The sequence below is a fragment of the Leucoraja erinacea genome, chromosome 14 (genome assembly GCF_028641065.1).
Source record: "Leucoraja erinacea ecotype New England chromosome 14, Leri_hhj_1, whole genome shotgun sequence".
NCBI lineage: Eukaryota > Metazoa > Chordata > Chondrichthyes > Rajiformes > Rajidae > Leucoraja > Leucoraja erinaceus.
Genome location: NC_073390.1, coordinates 27,380,008 through 27,405,126, shown reverse-complemented (window position 1 = coordinate 27,405,126; position 25,119 = coordinate 27,380,008).

Here is a 25,119-nt window from a genome sequence, read left to right as displayed (position 1 = left end):
TTATTTTAACTTGGAGCATGCCTGCATTAAGGTTAATTAATTGTGGTGGACAGAAATAGAACGTAATTATTGACCGTAACGAGTAATTAGATTATTAACATAGGTGTGTATCTTCCCAATAAGTGAGAAAAAGTTTGAAGATTTATTAGCATTCATCGCAATTCACAGATCAGTTTGCTAATTTTGCTACTGAAGGACGTTGAGACCATTGTCTTGAGGAGGAGATAAACTTGAGCCTTCAGGGAGGCTTTAAGCTTTGGGGCAAAGGGGACGACCATCGCTTGATGTAACAACAGAGAGAGAAGCCATGATACATGGAGCACATAAAGGGGTAAACAGTGCACAGCAGATTATACCACAAATGACCAGGAATTGGATGAAGTAAACTACAAAGCAAAATGTGGGTGAAATATATATGTAAGGTTGTTGGTTTCAGGCACGTGTGATACTGCTATTATGGCCCTTAACTGATATCTATATCACTTGATCACTTTGAAATTAGGAGGATTCTTATGGAGGAAATGCTTACACTCCAGATCAGACAGGTGGTGATTTTCATTTGCATGCAATATCTGGTTATTGATTTGGAGATTTCTGTGTTTGACAGGCACCTAGTTGACTAGATACAAATCTTGCGTCTGTAGAATATATTCCATTGAACATTTACTGGGGAAAACATCTTCCTGATATCAGCTGTTCTCAACTTTGATGCATGGCAGGCAGGATGTGAAGACCTGCTGGCCAGATCAGTCAATTATTGCTTATTCAGGCAGTGTGACTGTCTGAAGATTCATGTTTGTACTGTGTGACAGCAGTTAATTCATAGTTTGGACTTGAGCCCTATAGCTCTAGAGGGAACTGAATCGCATCCTTCAGTTCGGGGCCATAACAAATGATATCAGTGTGATTAAACTCGCTAGCACTGTGAACATGACAAGGATAGAACAGATGGCCTTTTCATTTATGGTCTTTACTTGCTCTTGCGGCTTGATAAGGTTGTAACATTTATAAAATATTTTGGTCCATCTTTCCACAAATAATGAACAATAATAAGAGGCGTAATATTAGAACTGTGTTGGCTTTAATGTAGGATTTTAATTAATTTAAAAATTCTCCATGAGTTAGTGAATTGATACAGCGGCTTGGTATATACATGCTCCTGTAGTCTAGAAATCAGTGATGATGCAGAATCTTCCCTTCCCTTGAGTTACAATGGCTGGCAATGTTGAATATTTGGTGCAAGGTCAAATGTTTACCACTGCTTCTGAAACAAGTGAAGCTTGTGGAGATGTCTAAAGGGTGCTTGTCATCTGGTGCATTGAGGCAGCCATGGCCAGTGGAATGATGCAGAGAACACATACTGAAGCATTATCTCATTGCCAGTCCAATACTACAATGGACTTTCAAATGGTGCTTTGGTCCTTGACTTTCTTCTGTAAGGCTTTGGTTTAATGAACAACCTAATAAATGCTATTTCCATGTTTGCCTATAATCCCAACTCCACCAGGGTTGAGATGAAACAAACACTCTTCTTATTCAGATGATCGAATGCTAACATTGTATCAGTGTTGTCACTCAAAACTCAGTAATGAGGGAATGCTAAACAGTCTGTGTTGCCTATAAACAAGACATAGAAGTAGAGAGAATTCAACAGCATGGAAATCAGACCTTTGCCCAACTGAGTCCACGACCATTGTTAAGCATCCCATTACAATAATCCAACGTATTCTCCTTACATTCCCAACTCTCCCCAGATTTACCACTCATTTGGTAAAAGTGGATATTTATAGTGGACAATTAGCCAACCAACCTGCATATCATGGGCAGAAGAAAGTGGAGCATTCATGAATCCATGGAGAATGCAAAGACTCTATTCGGACAGCACAAGGGCAACACAGTGGCACAGCTGCTGTCTCACAGTGTTAGAGACCCGAGTCAAATCCTGACCTCAGGTGCTGTCTGTGTGGAGTTTGCATGTTCTCCCTGTGACTGCGTGGGTTTCCTCTGGATACTGTGTGGTTTATCTCAACATCCCCAAGGTGTGCAGGTTTATAGGTTAATTAGCTTGTGTAAATTGCCCCTAATATATAGGAGTGGATGAGAAAGTTGGATAACATCGAACTGGTGTGAAAATGTGATTGATGGTCAGTGTGGACTTGGTGGGCTGAAGGGCAACCAATGAAAGCACCACAGATTAGACCGCTGGAACTGGAATTGTACACTGTCTCCACCAACTGTACAATTATGCCACCCATTATTAAACAAAGCTTCAAACTGCTCTCTTAAATGGAATAAAAAGGCTTGGCAAAACCATGTTGTAGAGGGTGCATCCACAAGCAAGGGATTAGTCAGAAGTGAAGTTTCTCTTTCGCCACTGACCCACTTACATTCTCTCCTTAAAACCTGGCCCCTGCTGATGGCCCCCTGTATTTCAAACACTAGCTGCTAATGCCAGAGGTCCTATATGTGTGAAAATCAAGCTGGCAACACGATCACCAACTACAGCTATATGTTCAGCACTATTATCCCCTCCAAACATATCATTACACTCAGAGCACTGGGCCTATACCTATACTTATTTCTATACTTATTTCTAATTCGAGCAATGACTTCCTCATCAGCAGTCCACAATCAGTACAAATTGGCAACAACACTTCCTCCTTGATAAGCATCAACATAGGAGCACCGCAAAGCTGTGTGCTCAGACCCCCCCCCACTGCTCTATTCTCTCTACACACATGGCTGTGTAACTACTCAGCTCTAATGCCATCTTTAAATTTGCCGCAATAAGTTAGACAAATAAGATGGGCTAGAGTAAAGGAGGGAGATTTATAACCTGACTTAACAGTGCCAGAATAACAATCTGGCTCTCAATCTTAGCAAGACCGAAGAGCTGATTATTAACTTCAGGAATGAAAAAAAGGGAATCAATGAATCTGAGAGATTCAATGGCTCCAAGTTCCTGGGGTCCCTTATCTCAAGATCTGTCCTGGGCCCAGCACATTGATGTAATTAACAAGAAAGCTCATCAACCTCCTCTACCTTCTGAGAAGATTGAGCAGATTTGGTATGTCGCCAAATACTCTATTAAACCTCTACACATGCACTATAGAGCGTATTCTGCCTGGTTGTATCAGAGCCTTGTAACGCGAACTCCTAGGAATGAGAGAAGCACCAGAGATTGGTAGACCCTTGCCTGGTCTATCACAGTTACAGGCTTCTCTGCTATCGAAGGGATCTATAGGATTGCTGCCTCACAAAGGCAGCCAATATCAACAAATTCCTCTACCATCTTGGCCAGCTTTCATCCACTATTACCTTCAGGAAGAAAGTACAACTTTCTGAAAACCATGATCATCAGGTTCATGAACAGCTTCTTCCCAGCTACCATCAGGTCTTGAAAACTGCACAACGCTAACCACTACCTCAGTAACTATGATTTTCTATGGGGTTTGTTCGTGGTTGCACTTTGGACTTTAGTTTTGCTATTATAGTATAATTGATTATTGTTATTAATTACTGTATATTTAGTTGTGTGTTATTGTGTTGATGGGCATGTTAAGATGCGACAAGTAATCATCTAGTTTGCTCAAGTGCTGGAGAAACTCAGCGGGTGAGGCAGCATCTATGGAGGGAAGGAATAGGTGACGTTTCGGGTCGAGACCCGAAACGTCACCTATTCCTTCGCTCCATTGATGCTGCCTCACCCGCTGAGTTTCTCCAGCACTTTTGTCTACCTTCGATTTTTCCAGCATCTGCAGTTCTTTCTTAAACATCTAGTTTGCTCATATCACTAACACACAAAGTTTGAAAGTACATTACACATTATTTAGCATTTGTTAGATAGATGAGCTTATTGGCATTCTGAATACATAACTGACAATAAATTTACCTCAAAAAACAGAGCCACCATTTCCTTTCAAAAATCAAAGTATTTTGTTTTTTAAGTTTTCAGTCAGATTTTCCGCAATTAGTTTCTCTTTTTAAGATTTGTTTATTATTTCTATGGTACACCAAGATAAGGGATGTTTCCAAAATAACTGGAAGCACACAAATGCAAATATTTTAAATTCATAGCATACAAGATGGAGCTGTTATCAAGCTTAGGCAGAGTGTTAAATAGAAGATAACATATTAGAAACATAGAAACATAGAAACATAGAAATTAGGTGCAGGAGTAGGCCATTCGGCCCTTCGAGCCTGCACCGCCATTTAATATGATCATGGCTGATCATCCAACTCAGTATCCCGTACCTGCCTTTTCTCCATACCCTCTGATCCCCTTGGCCACAAGGGCCACATCTAACTCCCTCTTAAATATAGCCAATGAACTGGCCTCAACTACCCTCTGTGGCAGAGAGTTCCAGAGATTCACCACTCTCTGTGTGAAAAAGTTCTCCTCATCTCGGTTTTAAAGGATTTCCCCCTTATCCTTAAGCTGTGACCCCTTGTCCTGGACTTCCCCAACATCGGAAACAATCTTCCTGCATCTAGCCTGTCCAACCCCTTAAGAATTTTGTAAGTTTCTATAAGATCCCCTCTCAATCTCCTAAACTCTAGAGAGTATAAACCAAGTCTATCCAGTCTTTCTTCATAAGACAGTCCTGACATCCCAGGAATCAGTCTGGTGAACCTTCTCTGCACTCCCTCTATGGCAATAATGTCCTTCCTCAGATTTGGAGACCAAAACTGCACGCAATACTCCAGGTGTGGTCTCACCAAGACCCTATACAACTGCAGTAGAACCTCCCTGCTCCTATACTCAAATCCTCTTGCTATGAAAGCCAACATGCCATTCGCTTTCTTTACTGCCTGCTGCACCTGCATGCCTACCTTCAATGACTGGTGTACCATGACACCCAGGTCTCGCTGCATCTCCCCCTTTCCCAATCGGCCACCATTTAGATAATAATCTGCTTTCCCGTTTTTGCCACCAAAATGGATAACCTCACATTTATCCACATTAAACTGCATCTGCCAAACATTTGCCCACTCACCCAGCCTATCCAAGTCACCTTGCAGTCTCCTAGCATCCTCCTCACACCTAACACTGCCCCCCAGCTTAGTGTCATCCGCAAACTTGGAGATATTGCCTTCAATTCCCTCATCCAGATCATTAATATATATTGTAAATAGCTGGGGTCCCAGTACTGAGCCTTGCGGTACCCCACTAGTCACTGCCTGCCATTGTGAAAAGGACCCGTTTACTCCTACTCTTTGCTTCCTGTTTGCCAGCCAGTTCTCTATCCACATCAATACTGAACCCCCAATGCCATGTGCTTTAAGTTTGTATACTAATCTCTTATGTGGGACCTTGTCGAAAGCCTTCTGGAAGTCCAGATACACCACATCCACTGGTTCTCCCCTATCCACGCTACTAGTTACATCCTCGAAAAATTCTATAAGATTCGTCAGACATGATTTACCTTTCGTAAATCCATGCTGACTTTGTCCAATGATTTCACCACTTTCTAAATGTGCTGCTATCCCATCTTTAATAACTGACTCTAGCAGTTTCCCCACTACCGATGTTAGGCTAACTGGTCTGTAATTCCCCGTTTTCTCTCTCCCTCCCTTCTTAAAAAGTGGGGTTACGTTTGCTACCCGCCAATCCTCTGGAACTACTCCAGAATCTAAGGAGTTTTGAAAGATTATTACTAATGCATCCACTATTTCTGGAGCTACTTCCTTAAGTACTCTGGGATGCAGCCTATCTGGCCCTGGGGATTTATCGGCCTTTAATCCATTCAATTTACCCAACACCACTTCCCGACTAACCTGGATTTCACTCAATTCCTCCACCTCCTTTGACCCGCGGGCCCCTGCTATTTCCGGCAGATCATTTATGTCTTCCTTAGTGAAGACGGAACCAAAGTAGTTATTCAATTGGTCCGCCATATCCTGGTTCCCCATGATCAACTCACCTGTTTCTGACTGCAAGGGACCTACATTTGTTTTAACTAATCTCTTTCTTTTCACATATCTATAAAAACTTTTGCAGTCAGATTTTATGTTCACTGCCAGTTTTCTTTCATAATCCATTTTTCCTTTTCTAATTAAGCCCTTCGTCCTCCTCTGCTGGTCTCTGAATTTCTCCCAGTCCTCCGGTATGCTGCTTTTTCTGGCTAGTTTGTACGCATCATCCTTTGCTTTGATACTATCCCTGATTTCCCTTGTTATCCATGGATGCACACTACCTTCCCTGATTTATTCTTTTGCCAAACTGGGATGAACAATTTTTGTAGTTCATCCATGCAGTCTTTAAATGCCTTCCATTGCATATCCACCGTCAACCCTTTTAGAATTAATTGCCAGTCAATCTTGGCCAATTCACGTCTCATACCCTCAAAGTTACCTTTCTTTAAGTTCAAAACCATTGTTTCTGAATTAACAATGTCACTCTCCATCCTAATGAAGAACTCAACCATATTATGGTCACTCTTGCCCAAGGGGCCACGCACAACAAGACTACTAACTAACCCTTCCTCATTACTCAATACCCAGTCTAAAATAGCCAGCTCTCTCGTTGGTTCCTCTACATGTTGGTTTAGATAACTATCCCGTATACATTCCAAGAAATCTTCTTCCTCAGCACCCCTGCCAGTTTGATTCACCCAATCTATATGTAGATTGAAGTCACCCATTATAACTGCTTTGCCTTTGTCGCAAGCATTTCTAATTTCCTGTTTGATGCCATCCCCAACTTCACTACTACTGTTAGGTGGCCTGTACACAACACCCACCAGCGTTTTCTGCCCCTATTGCTTTGGATGTGTTAATTACAGTATATAGGACCGGTAAATAAACTATGAAGATTGCAAACTTGGTACTAGCATACAAAAATGAATAGAATTAAAAACATGGAACTAATGTTAAATGCACACACAATTTGGATGGGCCACATATGGAGTAGTATATGCAGTTCTGACCCCCTTTCCAATTTAAGCATTTGGAGGTCTACAAACAATAGGTGGGCCAGCTGATTTTCTTTACTTCGCACATTAGGAGCTAAGACTATAGATGTTCAATAAGGTGAACATGGAGAACAACCATATCCAAATAAAAAAATCATTCAATTCAAATTCAAATTCTAATTCACATTTATTGTCACATGCACCAATTAAGGTACGGTGATATTTGAGTTACCATGCAGCCATGCAATTGAAAGAACACAACACAATTAAAAGAATGATAGAACTTAACATAAACATCCACCACAATGATCACTGTGATGGAAGTTAATAAAGTTCAGTCTTCCTCCTTTTGTTCACCCGTGTTTAGGGCCTTGACTCTCCATAGCCGCCATGACGGACGGCCCGATGTACAGGCCCTCTCGTCGGGATGATCGAAGCTCCGACGTCGGGACGGATGGAGCACACTCCGTCGCTTGGAGTGCCCGAATCGGCCACTTTCATACCGGAGACCGTGGCTTTTCGATGTTATAGGCCACCGGCTGGCAGTCGGAGCTGTTCTCTGGTGATCCCTGGCAAGTGATCCCTGGCTCCTGGAGGGTAAGTCCACGCCATGCCCACGGCTAGAACCTCCGCAGACCACGGCTTCACGATGTTAAAGTCAGCAGGCCGGCTGTCAGAGCCTTTCTTCTGGCTCCGCGACGGAAGTCTGCGCCTGCTGCTGAAGCTCTGGGCCATCTCCGGGAAAGGCCGCACCAATCCAAGTTGTTAGGCCGTGAGGCAGGCGAAAATGCGACTAGGCGATGCAACTAAAATTGCATAGTCATGGAAGCCTGTAGCTTATAAAAGTTGCTTTAGTCAAATGTCTCTGTACCACGTTTTTATGAAAGCTCATTGAAAGCTAGGAAGGATTTCGAAGGATCTGTGCCAAATGGAGGTGAATGGGACTAGGCCAGAATGCCAATGTGGTTGACATGAACAAGTTGGGCCGAAAAAACAGTTTCTAGTCTGTCTACCTGTATAACTCAGTGACACACCAACTATTCTCACTTATTCTGTCCTCATTTCGCTGAAATATTCTTTCAACGGCAAATTTATCCACATCTGCGTTGGAAGTTAATGATGAATTTGCTTCTATCACCATTCCATGTAGTCAAGAAGTCAAGAGTCAAGAGAGGTTTTGTCATGTGTCCCAGATAGGACAATGACATTCTTGCTTGTTGCAGCACAACAGAATATTGTAGGCATAAATACAGAACAGATCAGTGTGTCTATATACCATAGACCATATATAATCACATGAATAAAAGATAAAGTGCAATAGGCTGTTATAGTTCAGAGTTTGTTTGAAGTTGTGTTTAATAGTCTGATGGCTGTGGGGAAGAAGCTGTTCCTGAACCAGGATGTTGCAGATTTCAGGCTCCTGTAGCTTCTACCTGTTGGCAGCAGAGAGAAGAGTGTGTGACCAGATGGTGTGGGTCCTTGATGATGTTCGCAGCCTTTTTGAGGCAGCGACTGCGATATATCCCCTCGAGTTTATTCCAGATCATAAAATATAGGAAGAAAAAAATATCTTTAAACTAGTTCTTTTCTATTTACGTTCAATCTCTGTTGTGATCTAAGTTCATTACTCTTTCATGGTTTTCAACAGCTCTACTAACCTGCTCTCAGCCGCTCACTCGTTATACAGATATCCTCACTACTAGTATCAATCCAGTAAATTTTCTTTGTACCATCTCCAACACCTTTCGAAACTTCTTAAAATATGAGTCCCCAGTGCGGGACATGAATCTCGAGATATAGAGTGGGTTCTTTGCTTTTGTGCTCTTCATAAAGTTAAGGATCACAAATGCTGCCTAATAGTTTTTTCAATTTATTTTGACTTCAAAGACCTATGCACATACGGTCCCAGCCCCTCAATTCAGTTTTAATCTTTCTCACTGTTCTCATAACTATTGGTTTGAAGCTGCTTGTACAATGACGAGGCTGACTTTGCTGCTTTCACTTGCCATTCAAGGAGCCCATCGTGGTTAGTATCGGGTGAAGAAGGTAGGAGCTACATTCCTACAGCTAGTTCTGTACCACATAGGAAGCTGTTGAGAACCAGCAGCAATAATCTTGCATTCACACAACCTCCTGCAGTACACGTAAGGTGGCAAAGTCTGGCACATTCAAGAATGGTATCCAGTTCTGAACAATTCCAGGAGCTGTTGAAAGAGTTTGATTATGGAACAGAGCTAAAAGTAAACCAATAATTTTTCGGTAAGGAAATGGCCATGAAACAATCAGCATAAATGTGTTCAAGTGTTAATTTTAATGATGGTGGCATGGTGGTGCAACACGTAGTGTTGTGGCCTCACAGCTTCAGTGCACGGATTCAATGCTGCCTGCGGGGAGTCTATGACACATGGGTTTCCTCTGGATTACTCCCACATCCAAATTTAGTTAAGTAGCCTCTGTAAATTTCCCATAATGTTCAATATGCTCAAATCTTGGATGTATGGATGGGAATAATAGATTATGCAGAAAATTCACATTGATTAATCAAGGTGGCTGGAATACTACATTTTCACCATTTACATTATTGTTTCTCCCAGTTTATTTTGGGGTTTATTGGTGACCCTCTTGTATTAAACTCGTATTGTGGGCAAACACAAATGAAGACAAGTGGGGCCAAATGGCTTGATTTAATGTTGTAGGTTTTATGTAACTCAATATTAATAATATTACCCATTACCGCAACAAACTAACAGCAGCAATTCTGAACTCGAACTACAATTGAGATTTCACCTTTTGCAGACCAAGGCAAAGATCAGCTCTGATTCAAGTCTGCCCTTACCTGTACATCAATCTTATATTATGTTCAATTTTCATTATACTTAAAGCATTTCACAGAATGCAAGCTTTCAAATTAACTGATCCAGAAATTGTTTTAGCACGCAGTTAGGGTTATATGTGAGCTGGGGTTGGATTAGAGTGTTCTGTAGAGGAAAGGTCACTGCAAACTATGGTAAACCTATACAAGGCAAAAAAGGCTCCAACTACAAGATTAATTAGCTGGGCTCGCTCACATTCTTCAACAAATATATTGACCTTTTCAATTCCATTGTACTAATAGACCTCAAAATACTCTCAGTCTTCTGTTGCATATTATATCTTGGCCTTTCACACATCTCCATTACATTTAAAAACAATCTGAGTTTAAGATTTATCAGGATATTTCTGTTTATGTGAAGCGATCAAAATCAATTTGCTTTACTAGGCAAAATGAGATTAGGACTGAAGGGAGAATTACTCAGAAGAGGTCCCACAGTCTGTGCTCGACTGCACAGAGCTGTCACAACTGCAGTTGCAGGGCAGGGGGAGTATTATAATAAGCAAGGTATTTGAGCTCCAAGTCTCCAGGGCTTTCATAATAAGCTTGTTGACCAGAATTCCCAAAGTGCAGCAGGGAATGATGTATTATGAAGATCTTGTGAAATGGTCTCTCACAGATTACTTAACTCTTGAAAGTAAAGTGATGGAGAAATAGAAGGTTACAGCAAAGAAGCAGGCCTGCAGTCACCCATGCACCAGCCCCATCCTCCATTCTAATGACAATTTAGAATTTTACCAAAAACAATTAACTTACAAACCTGTATGTTTTTGGAGTGTGGGAGAAAACCGAACCACCAGGGGAAAACCCACAAGGTCAGGGGGAGAACGTACAAACTCCATACAGATAGCATCTGTAGTCAGGATCGAACCTGGGTCTCTGCCGCTGCAAGGCAGCAACTGTACTGCTGGGTCACCGTGTCACACGATCCAACTAATCCAACATTTATCCAATTGTTTTATTCTGCCCACATTCACATCAACCTGCCCCCATACCCCCAGAGGCTGGTGAAGAAACACATCTGCGCCTTCCTCCCTCGGAACATGGACCCGTTGCAGTTCGCATACCGTCCGAACAGATCCACAGACGATGCGGTCTCCCAGGTCTTGCACACCGCTCTCTCCCATCTGGACAGCCAGATGGGGGGCTACGTGAGGATGCTGTTCATAGACTACAGTTCAGCCTTCAACACGATAGTCCCCACCAGACTGGCCGGGAAGCTAATGGAATTGGGACTCAACACCTCCCTGTGTGCCTGGGTCCTGGACTTTCTCACTGCCAGGCCCCAGGTAGTCAAGATGGGAGGGAATACATCGAAGTCCCTCACCCTGAGCACAGGATCGCCCCAGGGTTGCGTCCTCAGCCCCCTATTGTACTCCCTGTACACACATGACTGTGTAGCTAGGCTCAGCTCCAACTCAATAATTAAGTTTGCTGATGACACTGTGGTGGTGGGCCTGATCTCAGACAACGACGAGAAGGCCTACCGGGAGGAGGTGGCTGATCTAGCACTCTGGTGCCAGGATAACAGCCTCCTCTTGAACATCAAAAAAACGAAGGAGCTGATCATGGACTTTAGGAGGGCACATCATCCGAGGATGTACACTCCATTGAGGATAAATGGGGATCCTGTGGATAGGGTGAACTGTTTTAAATATCTGGGAGTCCATATCTCCGAGGATATGACATGGGCATCACACGCCTCAGCACTCGTGAGTAAGGCAAGGCAGCACCTTTACCACCTCAGGCAATTGAGGAAATTCAGAGCGTCTCCGAGGATCCTCCAGTGCTTCTACGCAGCGGCGGTGGAAAGCATCTTGTCCGGGAACATTACCATCTGGTTTGGGAATTGCTCTGCCAAGGACAAGAAGGCTCTGCAGAGAGTAGTGCGTTCGGCCGAACGCACTATGGGAACTTCACTTGCCCCCCTGCAGGAACTATACATCAGGAGGTGCAACTCCAGAGCCAACAATATCATGAGAGACCCCTTCCACCCCTGCAACGGACTGTTCCAGCTGCTACGGTCACGCAAACGCCTCCGTTGCCATGCGGTGAGAACAGAGAGGTTGAGAAGGAGTTTCTTCTCTGAGGCCATTCGGACTATAAACGCCTATCTCACCAGGGACTAACTCTACTGAATGTTTTTCCTTCCATTATTTATTATGTAAAGGTATATGTGTGTTATGATTGTGTTTGTAGTATGTTTGGTTGTTTGGTTATTTGTCTTTTTGCACAAAAGTCCGCGAGCATTGCTACTTTCATTTCACTACACATCTCGTATGTGTATGTGACAAATAAACATGACTTGACTTGACTTGAGATTTATCACTCACCCACACACCAGAGGTAATTTACAGTAGTCAAGTAACCCATATGACTGGCCTTAGTGTACAGTTGGACACCAGTGCTCTCACAGGAAACCCACGTGGTCACAGGGGGAACATACATATTTAAACACAGGTAGCATCAGAGGTCAGGATCAAACTTAGGTCACTAGAACTGTGAGGCAGCCGTGTTACAAACTGCACCACAGGGCATCTGGGAGGTTGAATGGTGCCTCAGTGGATTACTGTTAATCCTGAGCTGTCTGCTTCAGTTCATATTAAAAAATCAAAGGAATCACTAAGACTTTCTTCACGCATCAGTCGACCTATAAATGCTGTTTTTTTCCTTGTTTCAGTGGGAAGTTCACATTACCAGCACTGCAGAAGTGTGACCCCTGGCTCACCCCTCCAAAGACAATGCACACACTTTACATTCTGTGGAAATGGAGAGAAATGGATTGTACACACGCCTCAGCACTCGTGTGTAAGGCAAGGCAGCGCCTTTACCACCTCAGGCAATTGAGGAAATTCAGAGTGTCTCCGAGGATTCTCCAGTGCTTCTACGCAGCGGCGGTGGAAAGCATCTTGTCCGGGAACATTACCATCTGGTTCGGGAATTGCTCTGCCAAGGACAAGAAGGCTCTGCAGAGAGTAGTGCGTTCGGCCGAACGCACTATGGGAACTTCACTCACCCCCCTGCAAGAACTATACAACAGGAGGTGCAACTCCAGAGCAAACAAAATCATGGGAGACCCCTTCCACCCCTGCAACGGACTGTTCCAGCTGCTACGGTCAGGCAAACGTTGCCATGCGGTGAGAACGGAGAGGTTGAGAAGGAGTTTCTTCCCAGAGGCAATTCGGACTGTAAACGCCTATCTCACCAGGGACTAACTCTACAGAACGTTTTTCCTTCCATTATTTATTATGTAAAAGAATATGTGTGTTATGATTGTGTTTATAATTTGTTTGGTTGTTTTGTTGTTTGTCTTTTGCACAAAAGTCCGCGAGCATTGCCACTTTCATTTCACTGCACATCTCGTATGTGTATGTGACAAATAAACTTGACTTAACTTGACTTGACTACTGTAGGCTTTAAACTTTTAGATTTTAGAGATAACAGCATGGAAACAGGCCCTTCGGCTCACTGAGTCTGCACTGACCAGTGATCACCTCATGCACTAGCACTATCCTACACACTAGGGACAATAGTAAGATTAAATGATAACTTACCAGTTTGAAGTTTGATCTTTATTTTATGAGGAGTTACGATGAGGGATTACGTGAAGACCCCGCCAGCACACATGCACGACATACTTCAAAGCAGCGGTGTGGAATCACAGAAACAACACAATAATTGAAATAAACATAGTAAAGATAAGGAGAACTAAGATCTCTATAATTGAGGGTGGGAGCGGAGGGCACGTAATCCCTCATTGCAACACCTCATAAAATAAAGATCAAACTTCAAACTGGTAAGTTCTCGTTTAATCTTACTATTTTACTTTGGAGTCACGTGAGTGACTACGTGAAGATTTTAAAGCTCTTTGATTTCAAACCGTGTAACAGTTCATACTTCACTCGCTGCCGAAGTCATCCAAGGGAGGAAGTATGTTATCGTAATCAAACATGAATCTGTTTATAAAACAATAATGGTATTTATTTGAAAACAATAACAAAGAAAATAATGCTCCACCGGGCTTGAATTATATATTTGCAGAGTCTAAAATTATCTCTGCAAATAAAACAGGTTCTGCTAATGGCTTGTTGTAGAACGTTTGAAAAGTTATTTCCATGGCCGACCCTGCTGTTGCCAGGATGTGGCCTAATGGCACGTCCATTCTTTTAGCCGCCGACGTGGTTGCTGCCCTGGTTGTCGGTGAGATGCTGTCACCGTGTTCATGGTCCTGTTTGACAATCCCAGGTCCAGCAAAGGTCTTTTTAGAATCTGCAACCCAGTAGGTTTATTCTGTCATGGCATGGGTGACTTTCGCCTGATACAGGGTGAATCAGTAGATCTGGTCCGCTGGGAATGGTCATTGGTGTTTCAACGACCCTGTTAAGGACCACTGGGAAGCATGGCTGTGTAGGCCAGTCGGGTATTACCAAAATGCCTGAAGCAGAGTCCATCTGTATTTTGCGTAGTACCTGACTAATGAGGCAGAAGGGGGGAAAAACATCGAAAAAATAGTTCCCCCAGTTCAGCGCGAATGCATCCATCGCCGCTGCCTCAGGGTCTGGTTCCCAAGCGACATACATCGGGTGATTCAGTGGGGATGCAAAGAGATCGATATCTGTTAGTTGGACAAAATTAGGACATTTTATTATTTGCCAAAATCAGGATTGTTGACATAATTTCATGCTGCAGGCTTGTCTGTTATTAGATGATAAATAAATAAATAAATAAATAAGTAGTTTATGTGAATGTGCAGGATTTAAACAAGAAACATTGAGAAATATATTTTGGCAAATAATAAAATGTCCTGATTTTGTCCAACTAACAGCTGACAATTATCCCATTCCTTAGCTTGCATCTGAGGAAAATTTATTTCAAATCGCATTGATAGTTTACGATTATTTAAATGGTAAATGTAGCTTCAGAAGCGTTTTCATTTTGCATTTTAAAACCCACCTGAGAACCATGGGCGATTTTGCAATTTTACTGACTGATTTTTCACTTTTAAAACTTTTCATATAACAAATGAATAAAGATAAAAAAGTCAATAATGCCTCACTTTTGATGAAATGCAGCGAGCAAACGCGATAATTCCCGATATTTTGGATCTTTAAATCTCCACGACAAATGTCCACTGATCACTTCCGCTGGTTTTGCACCTTCAGCTCCCTCTTGAATTTACCTTAGTTTCTATCTTTTTTTTGGACTGTAAATTTAGGTAGATGTGCCTCACAGTCACCCCGACTGGCACAGTAAATTGCAGCTCAAAAACTGGCCATTTTCGATGTTTTTAATGGGTGTGAAAGTACGTGTTTTCCCATTCACTAACATGTACCGGAAGTATCGCATGTACTCCACTTTAAATTTGCGGTCACGTGGGTGCGGATCTACGCTCCAGTGACCTTTCGTGAAATCACCCTATAGGTACTGAATAATATGCATCTTTTAAATCGATGCTTGCCATAAAGTATCCTTTGGAAATCAATTGTTTGGCAGTCACAAATGTTTCCATTTTAAAGTGTATATACTTAACAAAAGTATTCAATGTAGTTAAGTCAATGATGATGCGACATCCACCATCTTTTTTGGTTTTAGTAAATATATTTGATACAAATTCCAAAGGTTCATGTTCAGATTTCTCTATGATACCCTTTGTATGTAACCTCACCAGTTCTGCTTGTCCCTCCTGTTTTTCTTTTAGTGAGAGGGTAAAACCCCTTTGGGGTGCATGCTGATCTGGTGGCATGTTTTCTTGAATGAATTCAATTTTATATCCTCGAATACTGTTAAGTATATAACTATCAATTGTGATAGTCCTCCATGCTTTCATAAACAGTCTCCCCCCTGTTAGCACAATACCCCCACCTTTTATGTACTGGTAGGAACCAGACCCACCTACCTCCATTGTTATTGGTGGTGTATTCATTTATTTGGTTTCTGGTTCCTTGTCTGTCGGGGTGGTGCTGTTGGGGGGTGGCGCATTTTCCATGGGTCCCGCCCTGGGCCCTGTCCTAAAAAAGACTTCCAGGGATTCCAAGCTTTCACCAGTACCATGAATGTGTAAATTGGCTCATTCTAAGCTTCCCCTCAGTCTAGTTCAGTCAATAAACCACTGATTCAAGCACTGGAACATCTAATTTTTATTTTTGGATAGCACAACAAATTACCATATACGATACCTAAACCACAGCAGGTTTGTTCCATGTATCTGCGTGGCCAAGCCCTTCAGCCTCATGCATGCAGAGACACTCCAAAAGGCCACGCAGTCCCAAGTGCTCTTCCAGAAGATCAACAAAGGACCTTGTGGGGGCTGCCTTTTATAGATCTCCGAACCTTGAGGGCACAACTACAGAGGGGTGGTATATTTACAATCCAATCAAACATAACAAATTACATTATTGACAGTTACACAGACCAATAACAGAATCTCCTTACATTGTTGCAGGAGAAGCTTGTAGAAGAAGCTAACAGAACTTGAATAATGCAACATTTACCCTGGGATTCAAACAAACCAGACTGGGCTTAACATTTCAACCAATCAACAATGAACAGGGTAATTGTCTCGCAACATTATTTACAATATGTACACTTAGTTTGCATTTATCCAATTAATCTCATGCATTTTACATTTCCTAGGATGTAATCTGCAGAAATCCCATCCATCTGTCAATTGAATATGCAACATTGACCTGGGCCCTAGACTTACTGGCACCATTCAGAAGCTTGTTCTATTTCTGCAGAGCACACCAGACGACCAAAATGGCCTAGCAATACATGAGTCCTTATTAAATTTTGGGTACTATATATGGCTGCTTGGTTTCAGCCATGAGTAACAAAATATCATTCCATGATCTCAGGCATAGTCTCAATCTTCCAATCTACTTCATTGTGGATCTTAGATGTTTTCTCTATGTGTAACACTATAATGCTGTAAAGGGCCTGTTCCACTTTCACGACCTAATTAAGGCCCTTTGCCGAGTTTGTCCTTGACTCATATTCGCAGCATGGCCGTCACAGGGTCGTAGGAGGTCATAGGTAGGTCGTAGGTAGGTTGTGATGCTAGTCGTAAGTACTCGTGGCATCAAGTAGGTCGGGGCATTTTTCGAGCCTGATGAAAAATGTCCATGAGTAAAAAAGGTCGTGAATTAGGGCGTGAAAGCGGGACAGGCCCTTAACACTGTATTTTGCACTCTGGTATTTTTCTCTTTGCATTATATGCTACACGTGTATGGCTTCTTTGTACGCACGTACAGTATGATTTGACTGAATAACACACAAATCAAAAGCTTTTCATTTTATCTCATAACACATGTTAATAATAAACCAATACTAATACCTATCTACAGTACATTCGGTGTATTTGCTTGAGACAGTCTCACAGACAAACTCTCACATATTGCAGTCTATACTACAGCCTACCTTCCTATATCCTTGTCTGTATATCATCATCTACTTTCAATCTATTGTAGCTTAATTTATAAATTCCATTCAGCACTAAAATGGCTTTTAAATAATTATGGGCTGAAGGTGTAAGTATGGGAAGCAAGAATAAATACTTCCATCATCATCTGCACCTAATTCTCAGGCTGACCAAATTCTCAATGTTACACACTTTCCATAATGTCCTCACAGTATGACAGCTGCTGATGAGTTAGAATGGAGAACATGCCACTTCTGCATTGATCCCAGTAGATCAGCGGTGTGTTTTAAGCAGCGCGCTGGTTTGAACCAGTCCTATGTTTCCATGCTCGGGCTCTCTATTCTGTGTAGCTTTCAGGGGAACTAAAGGAACATCGAGCACAAGGGACATTGCTTGAAAGGTTAAAGCAGGTGGAGTCTATTTTCTGCATAGCTTTCAGCCACTTTCTCGCATGCACCTACTGCCCGTATTTGGTGTGAATTGACATCAATTCTGAACAAAAGGAAGGTAAAACCTGCAATCAGGACAAAGCTGTTCTAAACCCGAAACAACATCAATTCCTTCTCTCCAGAGATGCTGCCTGTCCCGCTGAGTTAATCCAGCATTTTGTTTGGTTTAAACCAGAATCTACAGTTCTTTCCCACACAAAGCTGTTTTACTGCAGACTCGCAGATAAAATTAAATGTGAATCACGATGATCAGCATTTAATTCTACCTTGTCATTAGGTGGTCTCTCATTCACTCTCCCCTGCCTACTCTCTTGGCCTGCTTCCCTTCTTTCTTCTCAGCTCATCTTCCTCCTCGGGACAATTTAGTTTCTCTTTTTTTCCTCAGGTTTGACAGTGCCATTGTGAGTCGATCCTAATATATTCAATTTACACACTTTCCAGTGCACTGTATCATATGCGATAGCAGCAACAAACACAATGCATCGCCACCCTGTCAGTGAAGGGGCTTTGTGTTTAGCACATACTTTATATGAAAATAAACTGCTTTGAGCAAGTAATTATACATCCCGAGTTGTCGCCTGGAATTACTCCAGCATTCCACTGTGCAGGTGCTACTGAGATAAGACACTGAGCTCCCTCTCCTTTACCTTCTCTGCAGTGGGCAGTGAAGATAATGAGGGAATGAGCTGGCTCGATGTGATGTGCAGACAGAGATTTGCAAAGCAAGTCGCACACAGATGAGGATACCATATGAATTCAGATAATTCCACCCCTCCTCACCCGTTAAAATACATTTAGCCTCCATTCCAGATTGTTTTGAGATAATACAATATACCTTGGGTGATTTTTATATATTTTATAAATGTCCCTGTTACATTGCTTTTGCAGGCATGATATAATAGATCATTTTTATTAATTTCCTTCTGCTGCATTTTTTAAAATCTCTCCCCAACTGAGATCTATTACACTTCTGAGGACTTGTTTTTTAAGTAAAGATGATTTGCATTACGCCAACATTTTGACTCGAAAATGCGGTAGTGGACCTATTCCTTGTACCAAAGATAGACACAAAAATGCTGGAGTAACTCAGCGGGACAGGCAGCATCTCTGGAGAGAAGGAATGGGTGACGTTTCGGGTCGAGACCCTTCTTCAGACTTTGTACCAATGTATCTATTATGACTGTCCCACAATAAAATTTTAGTGTCTTGGTTCTGTGGCAGTGAATTATCAGGAGGTTCAAGGGTCCATTGATAAAATACATTGGTCTGGAGGGTAGGAGATGGTTGGCGAGTTGCCTATTGATTGCTGTGGGAACCATAATCAAATCAACTGTTTTGTTTTTGAGCTGAGTCCATGGAGTGCACATGTCCAGTTTGGTGGACACATTCTTCATGCACCTGAACTGATCAGGTTTATCAGGTTTATTTGTTTAATTTCTCTCTTGTTTTTAAGCAAGTGATGGGACCAGTTATCATAGGGACAAAGGAGATGTTAGTGCCCAGTGTCCAAAGGGTTACATTTGGCAAGTGGGTGAAGAGTCCTTTAATGCACTAAGAAGCTGATCTGGGCTGTGAGGATGCTCAGAAGCCACAGTATGAGGCAACAAAACTCTACTCTTTCTTTACATTGTGATTTGTGAAGTTCATGCAGGACATGATGACAATGATGGACTTTGAGACACGCACCTATCATTTATCCCGACTCTCGATCGCCGCTTTAAAAAAAATGTTTACAATGAAGCAGTGCAATGACACAGCTAGTAGATCCACTGACTCACAACTCCAATGATCTGTGTTCAACTCTACCTGTTCTGTGTGGAGGTTACACCTACTTCTTTGTCTGTGTAGGTTTCCTCCGAGTTCCCTAGTTTCCAAAGACACGTGGATTGGGAGGTTAATCAGCTGCTATAAATTGCCCTGGTGTTTGCCTGAGAGGAGGTAGAGTTGATGAGAATGTATGGAGAATAAGATGACTTTAGAGGTGTAGTGTTTGTTAGATGGTCATTTGAGGCTGAAGTTTTCCTTGTGTCTGTTCAAAGTACATTGAAAAGTGTAATAAAATTACAACGTGGTTCACTGAGAAGGGCCAACTCTTAAAAATATATTTCGCAATATAATAGATCCACGGGGGAAATTTCACATCTGTAATCTCCTTCCTGGAATACTTCCCAGGTAACAAGAAAAATGCAAGAAAAAGTTGGATATTTCTACCCAAGATCATGAGTTCAATAAGAGGCTTTTGTGGTATATGAGGGGACATGACATTCCAGCCAGTTATGTCCATCAACATTCTTGGCCATGGATTGTGGCCAAGTTACGCACATCTCCTCCGTTTCCCCATTCTCAAGTCCATGGCCATGTGCAAGGGGTGATCTGCGAGAATGGAGAATGAAAGGAAGGTATTTCGGAATTACTCTCCAAACCCCCCCTAATGTAAATGGACATCTTTGTTGCTTCATAAAGGCTCTCAGTATTAGGAAGGTTCAACAATGAGAGAACTGACCTGTGACAGTGGAAGTGTTTGCTCACACTGAAATGGAATGGAGAAGGTGAGACTGTCAGAAGGATCCATATAAACTAAGTCCAAGGCTTTATCCACAGCAGGTAAGGTTTGTACTGATTCAGAATGGTAAATGTTTCATGACAACGTACATTTTAAAATAATTTGGCCTCAGAATTAAATGTGTCAGAGTCAGTCACTAATGCATTTGTAAAAAGAAATGTGCACGAGTTTTGAAAGCTGCCCAAAATAATTATGTTTGATTCAAATCAATATCTCTCACCATCAGTCAAATGTACACAAATTCCTGTCTGTTTGATAGGTTCAATAATAAATAATGGACTATATTTTTGTAATAACATATTTATTACATTTTAAGTTTTAAAATTCATAATAATCAAATGAAAGAATAACTTTAAACATCACAAGCCTGGTACAGGTACAATGCAAAATCCTGTTTGTAGCAGCATCACAGACACATCGACTCAGACAATCACACAACAAATTCTACATAAATTACACTTAAAATTATAAAATAAAGAAGATAATATACAAATCAAGATAGTATTGCAAAAGCATAATTTAAAAAAATAGTAGTGGAGGAGGATGGGCTATAGTATTGCATTATCAATGTAGGGTTAAGGATGCATAGGTTGGTTCAAGAACCAGATAGTTGTAGGAAAGTGGCTGTTCCTGAACCTGGTTGTGTGGAACGTCAGGCTATGTACCTCCTCCAGATGCCACCAGTGAGAAGAGTGCATGGCTCAGATGATGGATTATCCTTCATAATAGATGCTGCTTTCTTGAGGCAGTGCCTCATGTAGGAGTGGGCTGAGACCATCATTCTCTGCAGTCTCGTAGCATTCCTGTGTTTTGGAATTGCCACATCAGGCCATGAAGCAACTAGTTAGGATACGTGTTACAGTACTTCTGTAAATATTTGTCAGAGTAATATGGAGACATATTGAATTTCTTTAAGCTTCTAAGAAAGTAGAGGCACTGGAGCACCTTCTTCGTGATGATATTTATGTGCTGGGTCCCACACAGGTCATCTGAGAGGTTAATGCGCAGGAATTTTAAACTGTCTTTCCACTACCGACACACCGATTATAACTAGTGCATGATCTCCCAACCTCCCCACTCAGTCACCAATCAGTTCCTTATTCTTGTAGATGTTGAGCAAGACGTCATTGGTGCAGCAACTCTCCTATATGCTGACTCATTACCATTTGTACTTTAGCCAAATCACAGTGGCATCATCAGGGAATTTGGAGACAGCATTGGAGCTGTGTTTAGCCACTGAATCATAGATGTAAAGAGAGTAGAGCAGGGGCTAGGCATGTATCCAATGATGAGGGCATGTTGATACTGTTCTGCACCAATTGAGGTCTGCCGAAGAGGAAATCAAGCATCCAGTTGCAGAGGGAAGTACATAGGAGCAGGTCATGGAGTTTAGTGGAGGTGATAATGATCAGTGATAGGTAATCAGCGGTGATCAGTTTCATCACTTATAATGATAACACTGATCAGTTAATAACATCTGAAGCAGAGCTGGAGGTTTTGATCGATATTTATCCACTGTGTTGTCAGAGATGCTGTGAGTTTGACAGTGACCACACCGACGCTGGAAGTAGGGGGAACTTACGTGATATGTTTGATTTACGATGACACGAAGGTCCCGGATCGCGCGGACTGTCCCTTGTCGCCAGGGGTTATGTTTGGAGGCGCTGCCGATCTCGGGCTTGTCCTGGCATCTCAGTCCTAGTCTCGAGGGAGGAGGTGTGGTGATCTCAGATTTCTCCTTGGTGGCTCAGCTTTGTACTTGAAAGGCAATGTTGGCCGTCTCAGGCTCAGTCATTGCCTCTATGTATGGGCACCGTCCCTCATTGTACGCGGACAGGAAGAGCCACTGGTGCCCCGGCTACTCAGTCTTAACCTCAGTAGAGGCACTGGCCGTGTAGGGCTACTTCCCAGCAGTAGCGCTGGTGGTCTCGGGTTTGCCCCAGTGGCATAGTCTACCGTAAACGTGTGACAGGGAAACACAGCTAACAGGGAAGAGCCCCACTTTCTACTCCCCCCCTCTTCCCTCCTCCCCCTCCCCCTCATTCCTCCTTACTCCTCCCTTCTTCTTCCTCCCTCCTTTCCACTCCCCCTCCCCATCTCCACTTCCCCTCTTCACTTCCCCTCCCCTTCCTATCTCCCCCTCCTCCCCATTCTCCCTCCTTCCTCCTCCTCCTCCCCCCCTACGTCGCCTCCCCATTCCTCCCCCTCCCCACTCCCCCCCACCCCCCTCCCTCCCCCTTCCTTCTCTTCCTTCTCCTCCCCCCCCCCTCCCTCGCCCATCTTGCCCTCATCCCTCCCCCCCCCCATCCCTGCCCCCTATGCCCTGTGCCTCTTCTGCCTCCCATTTCTCCTCCCTGCTGGATTACCCCTTGTCCCCCTGCCCCCTCTGGATTTGAACCCTCCATCCTCTATCCCTTCTTCATACCATATACTGCTCTCCCCAATCCCTGATTCCCCTGCAATCTTGCAAACTGGGCTCAGAAGCCATAAGGGTGGCACAGCAGATAGAGCTGCTGCTTTACAGTGACAGAGACCCAGGTTCATTCCTGAACTCAGGTGCTGTCTGTATGGACTTTGCATGTTTTCCCTGTGACTGTGTGGGTTTCCTCCAGGTCAAAGATGTGAGGGTATGTGGGTTAGTTAGCATTTGTAAAATTACCCCTAATGTGTAGGGAGTATATGAGCACTTTGAATATGGTAGAATTAGTGTCCACTGGTGACGAGCACATACTCAGTGGACCAAAGGTCCTGTTTCTATGCTGTAATTCTAAACTAAACTAAACGCTCCCCTGGTCATTTGACCTGTGGTGTGATCATCTTAAGTACACCTAGCCTTGGTGCACTAGATGGTCACAGTAAAATCAGGAAATGTGCATCACTACCCTAAACAAAGCTATGGCCGTCAGATACATCCAATCTTTAATACAGTGATAGTTGACCAACAAACACCACAGCATATCGTTTGAAGGATACTGAAACTCTCCAGCACACCGCAAAGAGACAAGAACCTAAAACCTGACCAGACCTATGGAGATAGATGTTATGGATCAATTGAGAGATTCCGCACAGAACCAAGCCCTTCAGCCCATCCAGCAGGGCATCAAATACTCATTATTTCTCTCAAACTACCCTTTCTATTAACTCCCCGAGATTCGACTACTCACCTACACACTAGAGGACAACTCAGAATGAACAATTAACCTCCCAGCCTGTCTTTAGGAATGTCTCCTCTGTTTGTGGGTTTCAAGGGCCTAGTTATGTTTTGGTCATTCTAACCACATTTTCAGAAGAATACTGCACACAAATATTGAGGTAATATAAATGCACCTGGAAGAAGATTAGAGTCATTTTGGATTCAATTAGCTGCATGTGGGGGGTATATCAAACCGTCACAGTCATTCCCAAAGGGCTGGTTTCTGGAATATGTGTACATTGCGGAAAGTTAACTTTGCACCCCATTCTATCTCTCCCAGTTTCCTCTCTCCTGCACTGTAGGCTGTTGCAGCGTTCCTGCAATTTATTGTTCTTTTGAGACAGGTAGGCTTTGGGAACACAGATTGTGTCAAGACCAATGGAGTGATAAACATCAGCAAAAGCCAAGCCAAATGGATAAGTCATGAGTAACAAGGTTATCAGTGGCATTTGATCAGTCTTTGGAGATGGAGATGTTTATCAGGGTCTTGCTGTCCTGGTGAATTCTGTTTGGCACAATTGAAGAATGTGCTCAACCCAATAAAACAAGGAATTTTGACTGCATCACATGGGATTGGTGATGTCAAGGCCAGGGCAAATGGATTCAATTTTGACTGACAATTTCTGTAAAGTATCAAATAAATATTGCCCAACAGTGAGACTGGAATGTCCCATCAGCTCACTGCAATTTCACTGATTTAAGAGAGGTGTTTAAGATGAAAGATTTTGACAGAGATGTTGCGTCCACCAGCAAAATTATTGGATAAATACAGGACAAAGATTGAAGATAAATGTCAAACGTCCAAAAGTGTGAACATTTTTGCAGCAGGTGTTTGTATGGGGGCATTTCTTGTTAAGAAGAGGATTCATTGATGACATTCAAAAAATAAGTGAGAATGAACAGGATGACGAGGAGGAGGGGTGGGGGAGGGGTGGGGGAGGGGGCCGTAGTGGACAGCTCTATGACAGAGTGGACACCGCTGCTAATGACTAAACTCTGCTGGAAACTACAGCCCAATTTCAGCCCATGATGTAATCAACACTAAGTCCCATTCACTCATCACCCATAGCACACTGGTTCCTGTTTTAAGAGCTTGCTGCGGAGATCATACCTGCTGGTGTAAGTGTTGGCAGCTACAAGAACTTGTAATAGATCAATAGACAACACAGTGCAGAGTCACACAAGGAATCCTGATGGAACTGTTGTGTGAGTCGTACAACTAACGAATCCAATCTTTGTAGGATTTTCATAGGGCCATGGTTACGCACAAAACAGTTTCTCCAACATTAAAGGGTAATAGAATAACTTCTAGTCTCAGCTGCTCTTTCTCTCCCTGGCGCATCACGCAGAGGGCACGCCTCATCCACAAAGACTGTGTCTGTGAAACTGGGGCACTCCTCCACCCACTGATCCATCTCCCAAACACGCTTTTCAAAAGACATAGCACTGCATATATTTCCAGCAAGGTTGTGGCTTAGTGGCAATGATCCTTTCAGATCTGGAGTTTGTATTCGGTTACTAATGGGTCTCGTGGACTGTGTACCTCAAGTAAAAAGGCAGTTTATGCATTCAAAACGGGCATTTCCTGAGGTGAGCACATTGGCTTGTCATTTGGATTTGGTTGTATGGTGGATATCAGTGATGCAGAAGATGGCTTTGAAGATCTGGAGACACATCTCGGATACAAAGCCAGAATTCATTGTAATGGCAT